Below are 18612 nucleotides of genomic sequence, written 5' to 3'. Positions count from 1 at the left end.
CCAGTTCATCAGTTTATTTCTTACTACTGTTCTCTGTGAAGTGATATATCAATGGAATCATTTTACAGAAGCAAACTACTCAAAAACAACTACATGCTGAGGTTTCATATCTTTGCAAATAAAAACTAATTTATGAATCAACTCATTTTTATGGAAAGTCTATTTTTTGCCAAGTATTTTCCACGGGCATACACAAGATTGACATGGTCACTGCCCTCATGGAAACCCAGATAATTAAATGAGATGTAAAGAGTACTACTATGGAGCTTTTCATAATGCCCCCAAACAGGTACTGAACTTATTCTATAGTGTTACAGTAAGATTCTCAGGAAAACAGTTTTGTTATATTTTATTTTTATTATGTTTGGTTATTATTGTTTTATTAGGTTTGGTTATTATTTTGTCCCAACCCCATCCCAGTATATGATAAATAAAAGTAATAGCAGCAAAATAATAAAAGGTATAGAAGTAGTGAAAGACAATATGAATGTTCTAGATAGAGACCAGTGTAGAAAAAAATAAAACAAAAATGGATATTTAAAACATTATAAGTAGTAATACATGACAGCAACTTATCATGAGAAGCAAAATGTGAGGTAGTGATTACCTCATAGTAGGTACTCACCAAAGATGTGCTGCTGTCGTTCAAGTCCTGGTGATGTAGCCTGAGGAGTTAAAGACATGAGTTTTGAGACAAAAATAAGTCAGACCGTCAAAGATATTCCAAACCATATGTCTTAGTCAAAATAGATAGATAGACTGTACTAAAATAACATATAAAACCCCAATTCTTAAAAGATTAACACATTAAAAATGTATGTCTCACATACACCTGACTCCCACATCCCTCAGAGTGCTCTTCCTTCTTATACCTATGCCATCTGGAATACAGGGCTTCAAGGTAGCCGCGGAAGAGAAACGAAGCTGGATTGTTGTGAAGTGTTTAAGTAGCCAAGCCTAGAAGTTGCTTGCCTTAGTTTCACAGCTTCTGTCCACCTTCCAGTCATCAACACACTATTACTTCACTTGCTCCAGATATTATTGCAAGAGAGGACTGGGAATGTATTCTCTATGCCCCAAAAGACGTGGTGTGAATACCAAGCATTGTCTGCACCAAACCATATTAAGTCTAAATGTTGCTATTAATAAAGTTGATGAATTATGTGCATTTATAATGAGACTAGCATGGTGAGGAATGGAAAATGCAGTCTAAACACTAGAGAAACTCTTTTTGGTATGATCCTCCACATAGAGTTTAATCACTCCATTTAGGAGTCTCTTGCTATAAGAATAATTTAGTAAAAGCATTTATAAGTAATTTTTAGAATAATTAAAGTGATGTGAAGATGTTTATATGAGGACTAATGAAAAGCTGGAAATGATCAAATTAACAGAAGTATTAATCTGAAAATATTTCTGGTACTAATTTCTTAGAACAGTTTTCAAGGAAGAAATGGACATTACTGCAATAAGCATAAATGATATATTTTATGAATCAGCCTCAGTATTTCATAGTAAAACTGTTTATCCTTAGCTTTACCTTTGTACATTTCTTTTTCAAAAGATACTATAAAGTTTTCTATAGGAAGCAAATTAATTTTTAAATCAAGCTTATATAGTTTCATGTAACCAATACCAAACAATATTTTTATGCTTACTAATGATTTTTCTTAACTGGACATATATTGACACTGAATAAGGATGAATAAGAAGATGTATTTTCACATTTGAGAATGAAATTTATACATAACCACATCAAGGTCTGGCAAGAATGTGAGTGAGTCAGAATTAATATATTCTTCTAGGAGATTGATGACTGTATATAGTTTGGGGAATGTGGTATGAAAATGTATTATTATGTACTTATATCATAGCAATCCTACCCTTCAAAAATCTATCCTATAGAATTAAAAGCATCAGTATGCAAGGCAATATGTATTATGTTTGCAGTGGCAATGAAAGAATAATAATAATTGACTTTAATAATCATCTCAATAAATCTTATTACACATATACTGTGGAATAGGATAGATCTAATAAAGAGAATTTCCTTTTCTCTTTTGCTCCAGAAGGATATTCATTATGATGCAGGATGTTTTGCTCCTTAGCTCAGCTAAAATCTGGGTTCTTGTCTCATGAACAGGAAAAAGTAATCATGTGTACGTGTTGAAAGGTGAGGAAAGCGGAATTTATTAAAAGAAAGCTCTCGGCAAAAAAAGAGGAGGTCCTGCCAACAGGCTCCCACTTCAAGATTGAATACCAGGCTGCCACACACGAGCTGAAGAGGCCAGGCTCCTCCCCGCTGCAAAAGGCACAAATTTCCGGTAGTTCCACCCCATTATCCCAGTGAGCAGGCGGGTCCTTAGTTTGAGCCACTCCACACTGATTTATTTCCCTTACTCTCATGTGTTAAACTACAGAATTTTTCACCATGGGCATGTTTAGGCAAGCCTCCTGCACACAGTCACCTGGGCAGCATTTGGTTGTCTCCTGTCTCTGTCAATAGTCTATAGTGAAACATGAAAAGGGAGTTGCTGGGAACCTAAATAGTAGAATAGACTTTATAAGTAACTTGATACAAATATATCTGTGCATACACATGATTAGAATTGTATATTTATGATATAAGTTGTAGAGGGTGACATTATACTTGACTCTTAATACCTATTAATTTAAAAGGCTGAGATTGGGAGTGAAAAAGATAAAATGTAGCAAACCAAAAAAGGTGACAACATTGTAGCAAATAATATTTTATCCAGTGAAAATGCAATACAAGATCCAATCTATCATATTGTCTGAAATATATTAATATGGTTAAGAACAAAATCTGGGAATATTACATGTACAAATGAACATTTATTTATTTAGCTGACTGGGAGGTGGGAAGTATATATCTTGAAATTTTATTGCTTTAATATTTTCAACAATCAAGTACCATTATTTTCTTTAAAAATAAATACATCAAATATTCATGAAAACAGTTTTACATTATGATGCATGTTTGAAACTTTGTTCGTCTGTGCTTTTTATATACTCTCAGCATGGGAACCTTGTTTTTTAAATACATTCTACTATTGCCCTGAAATATACCAGTATCATGGATTACACCCCACTGTTATTTAATACTAGCTCAGTGGCTATGGTAATGATGAGGAGGTAAAAATTTGACTTTCACAAAACTTTCAACATTTTGACCCCCTCAACCCCCCATCAAAATCTGTCAAAATTGTTGCCTCCTTCAGGTCCCTTTTTATATTCTGTCAGTAAATCTGTCAAAACCCAGTTTTTCTTATTCATATGAATTTGCTGAAGACATTTCCCCAAGCATCTAGCTCTGAGTTCTGCTAGATAAAAAATCACAGATATGTGAACTCTGAATAAAATACAGCAATTTTAAGTGATACGGTAATTTTTTTAGTGAGACTCTATCACACAAAAACATATATAGAGCAAAAGCTAAGGCTGTTAGGCTATCAAAACCTCTTCCTCTTTTTAGAAGCACTTTCCCAACCTAAATACTTTTGCACCAGTGGCACAGTCCCTAAAATATGGAACTTGAAGGAGATACTGACCTTGTGTGCTCCTGGTCAAAGGGACCTTCCTTTTTTGTAAATCTCAGAACTAAAAAATGCAAGAATGTCTGTCCCCAGTAATTCACATTACAGAAGGATCATCTGTGCCTACAGGTGCCTGTGAGTTTTCAGCATACTTCAGATAGTGCATTTTCAAAGGCCAGCTGCCTTCTATCAAGGCTTTGAAGAAAGGCTCTCGGAAACTGCCTGAGAGTAGTTTCCAGAAAATCTGTTAGTTATCAGCCCAAATAAACAATCTGATTTCTCAATGTTTACGCTGCTAGTTTTCAGAAAGCAACTAGTTAATTAACCTATCAAAACATCTGTTAATAAAATTAGATAAAATAAAATGTACTTAGATGCTTCTAAAAATTGTGCTATTCTGTTTCCAGGGTATGTTTTCAACTCAACAAACAAATTTTGAGCTCATACAGTGGGAAGGAAATAGCCGAGTCCTTAAAAAGGAAAGGAAAGAATACATTATTGATCAGTGCCCATGGTTTATCACATTAAAGTTTACCTGTAGTGACTTTTCCTACACATTTAAGAGACCTGCTGGGATCATTCCAAGGAATAAATCTAAGTGAATAATGGAGTTCCACCTTGTGCTGATTTACACAGACGCACACACACACGCAAACATACACACACACAAATCATATACATTGAGTCTTACACACAGATGATTGTTCGAAAGAACAGAAGCAGAAAAAAAAAGAAAAAGAAGCTTGAAAATCTAATTTTAAATACGAAGGATTAACAGTTTGTTAAATGAGCATATAATTGTATTTGTTACTGCTAATTGTCAGCCCCAGTATCTGATAAACTGATGAAGACAGGAGCAGTTCAGTTCTTTAAGAGTTCAGTTACCCAAAGTGATTCACCTCCCAGGAACAGAAGAGTTTGACACAAAATGAAAAATAGCAGCGGCATGCCAACCCAAGGTTAAAGGGACAAATGATTGAAATAGAGAAGATGATGAAACAGAGAAGAAGACAGCTATCCCAAGCCTGTGCTTGGTTTTTGTAGGTAGACATTCCACATGAACTTACCAATTATGAAAAAGTGAGATTGAAAAGTATCTACTCTAGGTCATTATGTATTGATTTCTTCTTTATCTCCATGTGATAAATTTATATGTGACAAATTGAAGTGAATGCAAATAATTGATGCAAGTTAAACAACAATCATTTTTATGTACTGCACATAATTTGGACCGATATTATTACAGCCTTATAAGAATAATTATATCTACAAAATACCTTAGTGCATTATTCCATTTATAATAACAAGCAGGAGGGTAGTGAGTTTTCATCATGCTTAACATCTGGTATAAACCTGTATGAAATCTAGATTTAAAATAAAAGCACAAAAGTTGGCTAACATTTTAAAAGGAAAATCTGCTGGTCTATCTCTGCAGTTCACCTGCCTTACAACTACAAATGTCTAGACTTTTGATACTGCTTATATCAAATGTCTTGATACTTCTTGTATATGCCTAACTATCCTTTATGTATGTATTGAACTTTGCCATTACAGAGTATTACATTAAACTGTCATCTTGCAGAGATCTATTACTTTTGACTAGTTTCTATCCATCTGCACATTACACACTACCCTCTATCACAGTGTTTGACAATCATGCCATGTTGAGGATGACCATAATTTAGAAAATGTTAATTATCATTTCTACTTCCAATCTAAAATGTCCCAGAGCCATGGTTGCACTGATACAAAAAAAAAGGAAACACTAAAATATAATTGCATTCTGTTCTGCAGGGGAATGTAACATTTATTAAAAAGAGAAATAAAATGTATTATGGAAAATCCTGGTTAGTCTCAAGACAACTCATGAGTACCCTGTGAAATAATGTTGTGTACTAATCTTATCATATTTTCAGTGAAGAATTTTCTTCTTCTTTTTATACCCTTAGAGCTCTCTTCTCCTATTGCTGAGGAAATGAAGAGTTGCTGTCTTCTCACCTCTTGCATCCCGTAGTTTGGGGAAGAAAATTCCGAGATATTGGGTTATGAAGTGGAGATTAAGATGAAGGCCTGAAAATCACTGGAAAGAGAAGCACATTAGTCTTCTTAAAAAGCTCTCCTGCTGCTACTTCCTCCATAATCCTCTTCCATTAATTAATGAACTGAATGACTGCATTGGTAGTGAAAAAGTTCTTCAACAAATATTAATGAATAATTCCACTGGGCTAAGAGGTAGGCTAGATTCTAGAGTATTATGAATAATCGATCTCCAGGCAAAAAGAAGTTCTGCCAATTGGGCAAATAATGCAACATCACATGTAATATGGCAGGTTAATTAGCACAGTATATGGTAGAGAGGCAAACTGCTGAGACAGTAGAGATTTATTCATAAGAGTTGGTTTAGAGTATACAGTATATGCCCTTCAAATGTAGGTGAGAGAACTTAAAATTAAATTTCTACTCCCACCCTGTCCAAATTTTAAAAAGAAGAATATAATTATTTTCAAGTGTGACATGATAAATTATTTAGGGAAAAGTACCCTGTCACAAGAATTAGAGGTCAGCATTTACTTTTCCCAAAATTCCACTGAGGAGAATTATTTTAAATTTTCGCTTTAAATATGGGGTAGAAGGAAGAAATAGCAGGAGATACTTTGAGTAAGTAAAGTAAACGTTGCTGGAGCTGAGGGTGAGTTTAACTTAACCTGACACTAGAGAGAAGTTTAGGGAAGAGATGCTGGTCAGAAGTATTTTATGATGAGATCTCTTGGTGGGGAAATTTTCATGGAGTGCTAAATCAGGCTCAGATAAACAGAGACCTGGAAGGGAAGCTCTGAAGCTGCCCAGAAAACAGAAGATAGTCACGAGAAACATTTAGACTGGGATCTGGCTCGTCCTCTAGATTTTTAGAACACAAAAATCTGAGATACTCTGATGTGGTTGTGGAGGAGTGAATCAAGTTTGGAGGAGATGTAATCTGATTTAAACAAAGGAATGTGACATATCATATGTCATATATATACACACACATATTTTAATATATATATGTAAAATTTTATTTTATATGAGACAAGGCCTTGCTCTGTCACCCAGGCTGGAGTGCAGGGGTGCAATCTTGGCTCACTGCAACCTCTGCCTCACAGGCTCAAGCGATCCTCCTGCCTCAGCCACCCCATCCAGTAGCTGGAACTACAGGTGTGTGCCACCTCGCCCAGCTAATTTTTTTATTTTTTGTTTCTCCATGTTGCCCAGGCTGGTCTCGAACTCTAGACTAAAGAGATCCGCCCGCCTCAACCTCTCAAAGTGCTGGCATTACAGGCATGAGTCACTGTGGCCGGCCCATATATTATAAATAATATTATAACGATAATAATTCTGTAAGATAATGACTCTTTCTAAGCATGAAAAAGTAAACGTGTGTCCCAGCATCTCACAATGCTATTCCTCATATTTATTTTTACCTTGCAATTTGCAGAAAAAGTCAAAGCCTTGCATTTTACTGAAGGTAGATATCTATTCATATAACACTGAAGAAAGGAATTCCATTCAAGGAAACATCAGGAAACTTAGGCAAACTTGCAAATTATTTGATTAGATTGGTTATGAGTACTGAGGAAAATGCTGAGTATTAAAATTGACAGGAAAGTCAATAGAATCAAATTCAACCTTCTTATATTTTACAGAAGAAACCAGAGACCAAGGAGTCATATATTATTAAGTAGACTGAATCCAGACTTGAACTCTATGTTCCCTGATTTGCATCCAGTGTTGAGTTCATTGACTCAAGCTACATTTTGGGGAGTAGGCATCATGGGCACCTTACTCCTACAAGCCACTAGTTTCTAAATGCAATGAAAAGTGAGGCTAGAAACTAATTGTGTGAGAGTGGAAAGATTACTTCCAACAATACCAGAAAAGTCTCTCATAAAGTAACAGTAGAAAACTAAGGGCCATTTCTATGGCTACCAATTATTCTCTGTTGATTTGGATTCAGTATGGGCTTAAGTATATCAAGACTGAATTCATAACAACAAGCACAAGCTTGAGAGTTTGTGTGAAGGTACAGAAGATTGCCTGGTAGGAATTTTAAATTCAAACAGACTATATGTTAATCATAGGCTTTCACCACAGAAGGTCACCATGAGTTTCTCAGAAATTACTGTAATATGACATTACTTCAGATAATTCATTGAAATCTAAATAATGGTGAACAAACTGGCAAACTTCAGCTAGTGCCTCACAGTTGATCAAACTAGAAAATGTTGAACCATGCTTAGATCAATGTACCTGAGAATTTTATCTAAAACTACAGTACCACTTATTACTTTGTCATGATAGATAAACTTGGCAGGCTGACATTAATTAGTTATCTTCAAGCCTAATTAGCAATATTTTCTCTGTTATCTAAGTATCTCCTTCCCAAAAAGAAGAGAGCTTCAAAATCTTGTATAACAATAATAGCACAAAGGAGGGGAAAGCGTTAGGAAAAGAGACATAATGTAGCATATTTTTTTCCATGTTATTGAAATTAAATAGAATGTTTTATGTTAAAATGTTAATGGCAGTAATATTCTCATTGTTGCTTGGTGAGCATGGAATAAGTCTGAGTATATATTAAATGATTTTGAAGCTTCTCTGTAGGATTCTGGCTATAAAAAATAACAATAATGGAAATAACACTTCTGCCAAAGACAATGATTCCCTCTTGAGAAGGTAAGACAAACAAACAAAAATTATTAAATAATAATAATGACCTTTGAAAGAAGGAAGCAACTATGACTGAGTACCAACATACACATTTACGCAACATCCCTTAGAGCACTCTCCAATTCTTGTGGTGGCATTTCAAATAGAGCTCAGAAAGAAAGCCTCATCCTTACCTGTTTGAGGAGTAAATGAACAGAGTTCAGGGCTGTCTGACCAGCTAAAAATTAAAGGGGAAATCCCAGAACAGAGAACCAGTGAAGGAGGGTTTCAAAATCTTATATGACAATAATAGCACAAAAGAGGGTCTAGAAACATCTACATTGGATGGATTATTCTTTTGCATATTACAAAAATTAAGTAGACAAGGTGCTTTATGTTAAAATGTTTATTGTAGTCCCACAGACAGCCAGCGGCAAAATAACTCATAAATATAGTAATAGAAAAAAAATAACTAAAATGCTATGCTAGAGAATCTCATTTTAATGCAAAAGGAGGCAGTAATGGAGAAATGTGAACACAAAATAAATAGGATATATGTAAAACAGGTACAAAAATGTCAGATATAAATCCTACTGATTCAGTAATTACAACAATTACTGAATAATCACATATTGATGAAATAATTCAATCCAAACCAGAAATTGTCAGAATAGAATTAAAAAAAGAAACATCGTCCAACTGCATGCACTGTAAAAAAGACAGAGATATACTTTAGATTCAGAGACACAAATGAGATAGAAGAAAGAGGATGATAAAGATTGATACCAGTCCTTCACAGATTCTTTCAAAAAATAGTAGAGAAGAGAGCACTTCCCAATTCATTGTTTGAGGCTCTGATGCCATAACCAGGAAAATATATATAAGAAATGAAAACTAAAGACCAATATTCATTTTGAATATAAATGTGAAAGTTTAGCAACATCAAAAAGCATTACACATCATGACTAAGTAGGATTTATCCCAGAAATGCAAAGTTTAACATATAAAAGTCAATTCAATACATGATACATAATATTAAAAAGAAAAAAGAACAAAATTGCATTATCATGTAGATTGGAAGAGAAAAAATATTTGATAAAATTTCACACCCCTCTCATGACTTAAAAAAAAAAAACACTTAACAAGCAATAGAAACGAACTTCTTCCAACTGATAAAGCATATTTACAAAATTTAGCAGCTAGCATTGCATTTGATGGTGAAACACTGAAAGCTTTCCCTCTGAGATTAGGAAAAACACAAGGATTTCTGTTTTTATTTACTTCTGTTCAACATACTACAGGACCTAGAAAGTGTAATTAAGCAAGAAAAAAAATAAAAGGTACTTATGATGATAAAGAACATGAATTTATCTCTATTTGAAAATGCTATCTTGTATATAGAAAATCCTAAGGAACACACACACACACACACACACACATACACACAACTAGAAAATGAATTCAGTGAAGTTGTAGAATTCAAGATTAATATACAGAAATCCACTCTTTGTCTGTATACCACTAATAAATGACACATAAGTGAAATTAATAAAACAATGACATTGCAATAATATATGTATCCCCCAAAATTCATACTTTGAACCCTAAATTCCCAATAAGATGATTTAAGAGGTAAGGCCTTTGGGAGGTAATTAAGTTATGAGAACTGAGCTCTCATAAATGGGATTAATGCCTTTATAAAAAGAGGAGACACAGGATTTCTCACTCTGTTCTTCACCGTGTGAGGTTACAATGAGAAATGGCCTTCCACAAATCAGAAAGAGGGCCCTCACTAGAATCAACTATGCCGATATTGTGATCTCAGACTTCCAAGCCTCTAGAAATGTAAGAAATACATTACCATTGTTTAAGTCAATGATACTCTATTATAGTGACCTAGACTGAGACTCCAAAAAGTGCAAGATTTGTGCCCAGAAACAAGAAAACAGTTGACAGCAATTAAAGAAGATCTAAATAAATGGTAAGGTATTTTATAGTCATAAATTATTTAAGAGAACACTCAATATTGTTAATATGGAAACACTTCTCAGATTAATCCACAGATTCAATGTGATCCCTAAAACTCACTTTTTAAATAAAAATTGACTAATTAAATCTTAAATAACTCTGAAAATGCAGACTAATGACAACTTGAATAACAAGAACAAAGTCATAGGACTCTTATCTCTGTTTTGAAATTTACTACAAAACTACAGTATACAAATCAAGATATTGTGGTAGTGGTACTGGAATACATGTAAACATACAGATCAATGGAATATAATTGAGTCCAGAAGTAAGCCATTATGTTTATGGTCAATTGATAATTGACATGCATGCCAGGGATACTCAGTAGGGGAAAGAATAGTGTTTTCAACTAATGGTTCTGCAGAAAATCAGTATCAACATAGAAAAGCATAGTATAGGATCCCTACCTTATATCATATACAAAAATTAACTCAAAATGGATCCTAGACCTAAATATAACAACTACAATTATTACACTCTTGGAAGAAAACATAAGAGTAAACATTCATGACCTTGAATTTGTCAATGGTCTTTGATATAAAAGCAAAAGCACAGAAACCAAAAGAAAAGCTAAATAAATTATTTTCAGAAATATTAAAAAGAAGACTTTGGAATGTCATAATAAGTGAGATGAACAATTATCTACAATTCTTCAGAAATACACTATAAAATATCTTGAAAGACAAATCTATGATCCTTTTATTAACTTTCTTTCCTTACCTACTCTCTTTAACTTATTCTAATTAATCCTTTTCAAGCTCTTTCACTACAGTTTTTCTTTCTTCTGTTACCATCAACAATTCATATTGTTAAAATCAATAGCCCTTTTCTCGTTTCTTATCTTGGTTGACTTGACAGCAACTTTCAACAACTTTAATGCTCTCTGCCTATGTATTAAAACATTTTTACTCTGGACTTCAGTAATGCCACACTCTTTAGATCCTAACTGAATCACAGGAACTTCTTAGTTCTTTTGTAGACCCGCCTCCTTATATACCTCTCTAAATATGTAAAGACAGAAGCTCAGTCCTAGGTTCTTATTTCAGGATTAGAGGGAATATTTGTTTTCCTACTTTAAAAATTTTCAGAACATATCGCCAGCCAGTTTTTTATACTGTTTAGAACACTAACCTTTACCTAGGCCCAAGGAACACTCTGCCAGGTCCCATCTCTAGCAAGAAGGTCCTTTTATGGAAAATTTGTAATAATATTTTTGTAAGTCTATCAAGATGCAATCTGCTGGGGATTTTTTTTTTTTTGAGACGGAGTCTCGCTCTGTCACCCAGGCTGGATGGAGTGCAATGGCACGATCTCAGCTCACTGCAACCTCTGCCTCCTGGGTTCAAGCCGTTCTCCTGCCTCAGCCTCCTGAGTAGCTGGGATTACAGGTGCCTACCAACCATGCCCAGCTAATTTTTTTTTTTTTTTTTTTTTTTTTTTTTTTTGCAGTAAAGACAGTGTTTCACTATGTTGGCCAGGCTGGTTTCAAACTCCTGACCTCGTGATCCGCCCGCCTCGGCCTCCCAAAGTGCTGGGATTACAGGTGTGAGCCACTGTGCCCGGCCTGAGTTTTTTTTTTCTTTCTGTTTCCATAGGTTATTGAAAAACAGGTGGTGTTTGGTTACATGAATAAGTTCTTTAGTGGTGAATTGTGAGATTTTGGGGCACACATCACCTGAGCAGTATATACTGCACCCAATTTGTGGTCTTTTGCCCCTTACCCCCTCCTCAACCTTTCCCTCTGAGTCCCCAAAGTACAGTATTGTGTCATTCTTATGCCTTTGCATCCTTATAACTTAACTCCCACTTATGAGTGAGAACATGCAATATTTGGTTTTCCATTCCTCTTGAGTTACTTCACTTAGAATAATAGTCTCCAATCTCATTAGGGTCACTGCAAATGCCATTAATTCATTCCTTTTTATGGCTGAGTAGTATTCCATTATATATATATATATATATACACACACACATATATATACACACATATATATACACACATATATATACATTTTATATATATATATATATTCCACAGTTTCTTTATCCACTCGTTGATTGATGGGCATTTGGGTTGGTTTCACATTTTTGCAATTGTGAATTGTGCTGCTATAAACATGTGTGTGCAAGTATCTTTTTTGTAAAATGACTTATTTTCCTCTGGGTAGACACCCAGTAGTGGGATTGCTAGATCAAATGGTAGTTCATCTTTCAGTTCTTTTTTTTTTTTTGAGACAGAGTCTTGCTCCGTCATCCAGGCTGGAGTGCAGTGGCACGATCTTGGCTCACTGCAAGCTTCACCTCCTGGATTCACGCCATTCTCATGCCTCAGCCTCCTGAGTAGCTGGGATTACAGGCATCTGCCATCACACCTGGCTAATTTTTTGTATTGTTAGTAGAGACGGGGTTTCACTGTGTTAGCCAGGATGGTCTCGATCCCCTGACCTCATGATCCACCTGCCTCGACCTCCCAAAGTGCTGAGATTACAGGTGTGAGCCACTGCACCTGGCCCTACTTTTAGTTCTTTAAGGAATCTCCACACTGTTTTCCTTAGTGGTTGTACTAATTTACATTCCCATCAGCAGTGCAGAAGTGTTTCCTGTTCACCACATCCATGCCAACATCTATTATTTTTTGATTTTTTGATTATGGATATTCTTGAAGGAATAAGGTGATATTGCATTGTGGTTTTGCTTTTCATTTCCTTGATCATTACTGATGTTGAGCATTTTTTCATATGTTTGTTGGCCATTTGTATATCTTCTTTTGAGAATTTTCTATTCATGTGCTTAACCCACTTTTTGATGGGCTTGTTTTATTCTTGATAATTTGTTTCAGTTCATTGTAGATTCTGGATATTAGTCCTTTCAGATGCATAGATTGTGAATATCTTCTCCCATTCTGTGGGTTGTCTGTTTATTCTGCTGACTGTTTCTTTTGCTGTGCAAAAGCTCTCTAGTTTAATTAAGTCCCAGCCATTTATCTTTGTTTTTACTGCATTTGCTTTTGAGTTCTTGGTCATGAAATCTTAGCCTAAGCCAATGTGTGGAAAGATTTTTTTCAACGTTATCTTCTAGTATTTTTATAATTTCACGTCTTAGATTTAAGTCCTTGATCCATCTTGAGTTGATTTTTGTATAAAGTGAGACGAGAAACCAGTTTCATTCTCCCACATGTGGCTTGCCAATTATTTCAGCACCATTTGTTGATTATGGTGTCTTTTCCCCACTTTATGTTTTTGTATGCTTTGTCAAAGATCAGTTGGCTGCAAGTATTTGGGTTTATTTCTGGGTTCTCTATTCTGTTCCATTGGTCTCTGTGCCTATTTTTATACTAGTACCATGCTGTTTTGGTGACTATGGCCTTATACTATAGTTTGAAATCTGGTAATGTTATGCCTCCAGATTTGTTCTTTTTGCTTAGTCTTGCTTTGGCTATGCAGGCTTATTTTTTTGGTCCCATATGAATTCTAGGATTGTTTTTTCTAATTCTGTGAAGAATGATGGTGGTATTTTGGTGGGAACTGCATTGAATTTGTAGATTGCTTTTGGCAGTATGTCATTTTCACAATATTGATTCTACCCATCAGTGAGCATAGGATGTGTTTCCATTTGTTTGTGTCATCTATGATTTCTTTCAGCAGTGTTTTGTAGTTTTCCTTGTAGAGGTCTTTCACCTCTTTGGTTAGGTATATTCCTAAACATTTTATTTTACTTTTTTGCAGCTATTGTAAAAGGGATTGAGTTCTTCATTTGATTCTCAGCTTGGTCGCTTTGGTGAATAGCAGAGCTACTGATTTTTGTATGTTAATTTCATATCCAGAAACTTTGCTGAATTCTTTTGTTAGTTCTAGGAGCTTTCTGGAGGAGTCTTTAGGTTTTCTAGGAAAACAATCATATCATCAGCAAACAGTGACAGTTTGACTTCCTCTTTACCAATTTGAATTCCCTTTATTTCTTTCTCTTCTGATTGCTCTGGCTAAGACTTACAGTACTATGTTGAAGAGGAGTTGTGAGACTGGGCATCCTTTTCTTGTTTCAGTTCTCAGAGGGAATGCTTTCAACTTTTCCCTATTCAGTATTATGTTGGCTGTGGATTTGTCACAGATGGCTTTTATTACATCGAGTTATGTCCCGTGTATGCCAATTTTGCTGAAAGTTTTAATCATAAAGCGATGTTGGATTTTGTCAAATGCTTTTTCTGCATCTATTGAGATGATCATGTGATTTTTGTTTTTAATTCTGTTCATGTGGTGTATAACCTTTTTTGACTTGTGTATGTTAAACCATCCCTGCATCCCTGATATAAAACCCACTTGATCATGATGGATTAACTTTTTGATATGTTGTTGGATTTGGTTAACTAGTATTTTTTTAAGGATTTTAGCATCTATGTTCATCAGGAATATTGGCCTGTAGTTTTCTTTTTCAGTTATGTCCTTTCCTGGTTTTCATATTAAGGTGATACTGGCTTCATAGAATGATTTAAGGAGAGTTCCCTCTTTGTCTATCTTGTGCAATAGTGTCAATAGTATTGGTATCAATTTTTTTTAATGTTTGGTAGAATTCTGCTGTGAATCCGTCTGGTCCTGGATTTTTTTTTGTTGGTAATTTTTTTATTATCATTTCAATCTCACTGCTTGCTATTGGTCTGTTCAGGGTATCTAGTTCTTTCTGATTTAAACTAGGACAGTTGTATCTTCCCAAAAATTTATCCATCTCTTCTAGGTTTTCTAGTTTATGTCCATAAAGGTGTTCATACTAGCCTTGAATGACCTTTTGTATTTCTGTGTGTCAGTTGTAATATCTCCTGTTTCATTTCTAATTGAGCTTATTTGGATTTTCTGTCTTCTTTTCCCAGTTAATCCTGCTAATGGTCTATCAACTTTATCTTTTCCAAGAACCAGCTTTTCGTTTCATTTATATTTTGTGTTTGTTTGTTTCAATTTTTTTTTAATTCTGCTCTCAACTTCGTTATTTCCTTCATTCTGCTAGGTTTAGGTTTGGTTTGTCCTTGTTTTTCTAGTTCCTTGAGGTGTGACCTTAGATTGCCTGTTTGTGCTTTTTCAGATTTTTTGATGTAAGCATTTAGGGCTATGAACCTTCATCTTAGCTCTGCCTTTGTTGTATCCCAGAGGTTTTCTTAGGTTGTGTCACTATTGTCATTCAGTTCAAAGAATTTTTAAATTTCCATCTTGATTTCATTTTTGATCCTATGATCATTCAGGAGCAGGTTATTTACTTTCCATGTATTTGCACGGTTTTGAAGATTCCTTTTGCAGTTGATAGTGTTTTATTCCACTGTGGTCTGAGAGAGTGCTTGATATAATTTCAATTTTCTTAAATTCATTGAGGCTCGTTTTGTGGCCTATCATATAGTCTATCTTGGAGAAAGTTCCATGTACCGTTGTATAGAATGTGTATTCTGTGGCTGTTGGGTGGAATGTTCTGTATGTATCTGTTAAGTCCATTTGTTCCAGGGTATAGTTTAAATCCATTGTTTCTTTGTTGATTTTTTATCTTGATGACCTATCTAGTGCTGTCAGTGGAAGCAAAACTGAAGTCCCCCCCATTATCGTGTTGCTGTCTATCTTATTTCTTAGGTCTATTAGTAATTGTTTTATAAATGTGGGAGCTCCACTGTTAGGTGCATACATATTTAGGACTGTAATATTTTCCTGATGAACAAGGCCTTTTATCATTATATAATGACCCTTTTGGTATTTTTTAAATGCTGTTTTAATGTTTCTTTTGTCTAATATAAGAATAGCTACTCCTGCTCACTTTTGGTGTCTATTTGCATGGAATGTCTTTTTCCCTGTCTTTCCCTTAAGTTTATGTGAGTCCTTATGTGTTAGGTGAGTATCTTGAAGGTAGCAGATAGTTGTTTGGTGAATTCTTATTTGTTTTTCAATTCTGTATCTTTTAAGTGGAGCATTTAGTCCATTTACATTCAACCTTAGTATTGAGATGTGAGGTACCATTCCATTCATCGTGCTATTTGTTGCCTGTATACCTTGGCTTTTTGTTTTTTGGGGTTTTTAAGTTGTATTTTTGTTTTATAGGTCCTGTGAGATTTATGCTTTAAAGAGGTTCTGTTTTGATGTGTTTCTAGGATTTGTTTCAAGATTTAGAGCTCCTTTTAGCAGTTCTTGTAGCTGGCTTGGTAGAGGCGAATTCTCTCAGCATTTGTTTGTCTGAAAAAGACTATATCTTTCCATCATTTATGAAGCTTAGTTTTGCTAGATAAAAAATTCTTGGCTGATAATTATTGTGTTTGAGGAAGATGAAGATAGGGCCCCAATCCCTTCTAGCTTCTACGGTTTCTGCTGAGAAATCTGCTGTTAATCTGATAGGTTTTCTCTTATAGGTTACCTAGTGCTTTTGCCTCACAGCTCTTAAAATTTCTTCCTTTATCTTAACTTTAGATAACCTGATCACAATGTGTCCAGGTGATGATTGTTTTGCAATGAATTTCTCAGGTGTTTTTTGAACTTCTGGTATTTGGATGTCTAGGTCTCTAGCTGGGCCAGGGGAGTTTTCCTCAATTATTCCCCCAAATATGTTTCCAAAACTTTTAGATTTCTCTTCTTCCTCAGGACTACCAATTATTCTGAGGTTTGGTCATTTAACATAATCCCAGGCTTTTTGGAGGCTTTGTTCATATTTTCTTATTCTTTTCCTTTGCCTTTGTTGGATTGGGTTAATATAAAGACCTTGTCTTTGATCTCTGAAGTTCTTTCTTCTGCTTGTTTGATTCCATTGCTGAGACATTCCAGAGTATTTGTTATTTCTATAAGTGCAACCATTGTTCCTCGAAGTTTTGATTGTTTTTTATTTATGCTATCTATTTCATTGAATATTTCTCCCTTCATTTCCTGCATCTTTTTTTTTTTTTGGTCAATTTCCTTAGATTGGGCTTTGCCTTCCCCTGGTGACTCCCTGATTAGCTTAGTAACTAACCTTCTGAATCCTTTTTCAGGTAACTCAGGGATTTCTTCTTGGTTTGGAGCCACTGCTGGTGAGCTAGTATAATTTTTGGGGGGGTCTGAAAGAACCCTGTTGTGTCATATTACCAGAAGTGGTTTTCTGGTTCCTTCTTATTTGGGTAGCCTCTGTCAGAGAGAAGTTCTAGGGCTCAAGGCTGTTGTTCAGGTTCTTTTGTCTTATGGGGTGTTCCCTTGATGTAGTACTCTCCCCCTTTTCGTAGGGATGTGGCTTCCTGAGGGCCAAGATGTAATGATTGTTATCTCTCTTCTGCATTTAGCTACCCAGCAAGACTACCAGGCTCCAGGCTGGTACTGGACGGGGGGGATTGTCTGCAGAGTCCTGTGATTTAAATCATCTATGGGTCTCTCAGCCACGGATAGCAGCACCTGCTCCAGTAGAGGTAGCAGGTGGGTAAGATGGACTCTGTGAAGGTCCTTGGCTTGGGTTGCTTAATGCACTGTTTTTTGCTGGTTCGCCTCCTGTAGGGAGGTGGTGCTTTCAAGAGAGCATCAGCTGTGATAGTATGGGGAGGACCAGGCAGTGGGCAGGGCCCTAGGACTCCCAAGAGCATGAGTCCTTTGTCTTCAGTTACCAGAGTGAATGGGGAAGGAACAAGAGGGGCAGGGCTAGGCATGTCTGACCTTGGGCTCTCCTTGGGCGGATCTTGCTGTGGCTGCTGTGGGGGATGGGGGTGAGGTTCTCAGATCAATGGAGTTATGTTCCTAGGAGAATTATGACTGTCTTTGCTGTGTCATGCAGGTTGTCAGGGAAGTGGGATAAAGCTGGCAGTCACAGGCCTCACTCAGCTCCCACACAATCTGAAGGGCCAGTTTCACTCCCACCGTATCCCCCAAGACAGCACTGAGTCTGTTCCAGACAGTGGCTGAGCAGGGCTGAGAACTTGCCCCAGTCTACCCTCCTCCCAGCTGCAAAAGCACTTAGGGCTTTCATTCTTCCCCTGCCTGTGGAGTCCACATACCAGATTCAGTCCCTCCCCAGAGTTCTGGCCAGGAGACTTCTCAACCAGTTCAAATAGTTAACAAAGTTCAGCTGGAGGTTTCTTTCTCCCTGTGGCCTTTTCTCAGTGCCCCTGGCTGTCCTCCCCAAGGACCCCTGTGAGGAAGGGCAGAAATGGCTTGCTAGGGGATCCAGCACGCCCACAGGGCTTTTCCCACTGCTTCCTCTGCCCTTGTGTTTCACACTGCTCTCTAAATTGACTTAGCTCCAGGTAAGGTCAGAATCTTCCCCCGTAATCTAATTGTTCAGGTTCCCTAATGGGGGTGTGTGTTCCAGGGTAGATGAGCTCCCTTTCCTGCCTCCATAGGTAGGGCATTCATAATATTTGGTGTAT

This window comes from Pongo pygmaeus, chromosome 9 (genome assembly GCF_028885625.2).
Source record: "Pongo pygmaeus isolate AG05252 chromosome 9, NHGRI_mPonPyg2-v2.0_pri, whole genome shotgun sequence".
Classification (NCBI taxonomy): domain Eukaryota; kingdom Metazoa; phylum Chordata; class Mammalia; order Primates; family Hominidae; genus Pongo; species Pongo pygmaeus.
The sequence above is the reverse complement of the archived record's forward strand: the minus strand, read 5'-3'. Positions refer to the sequence as shown.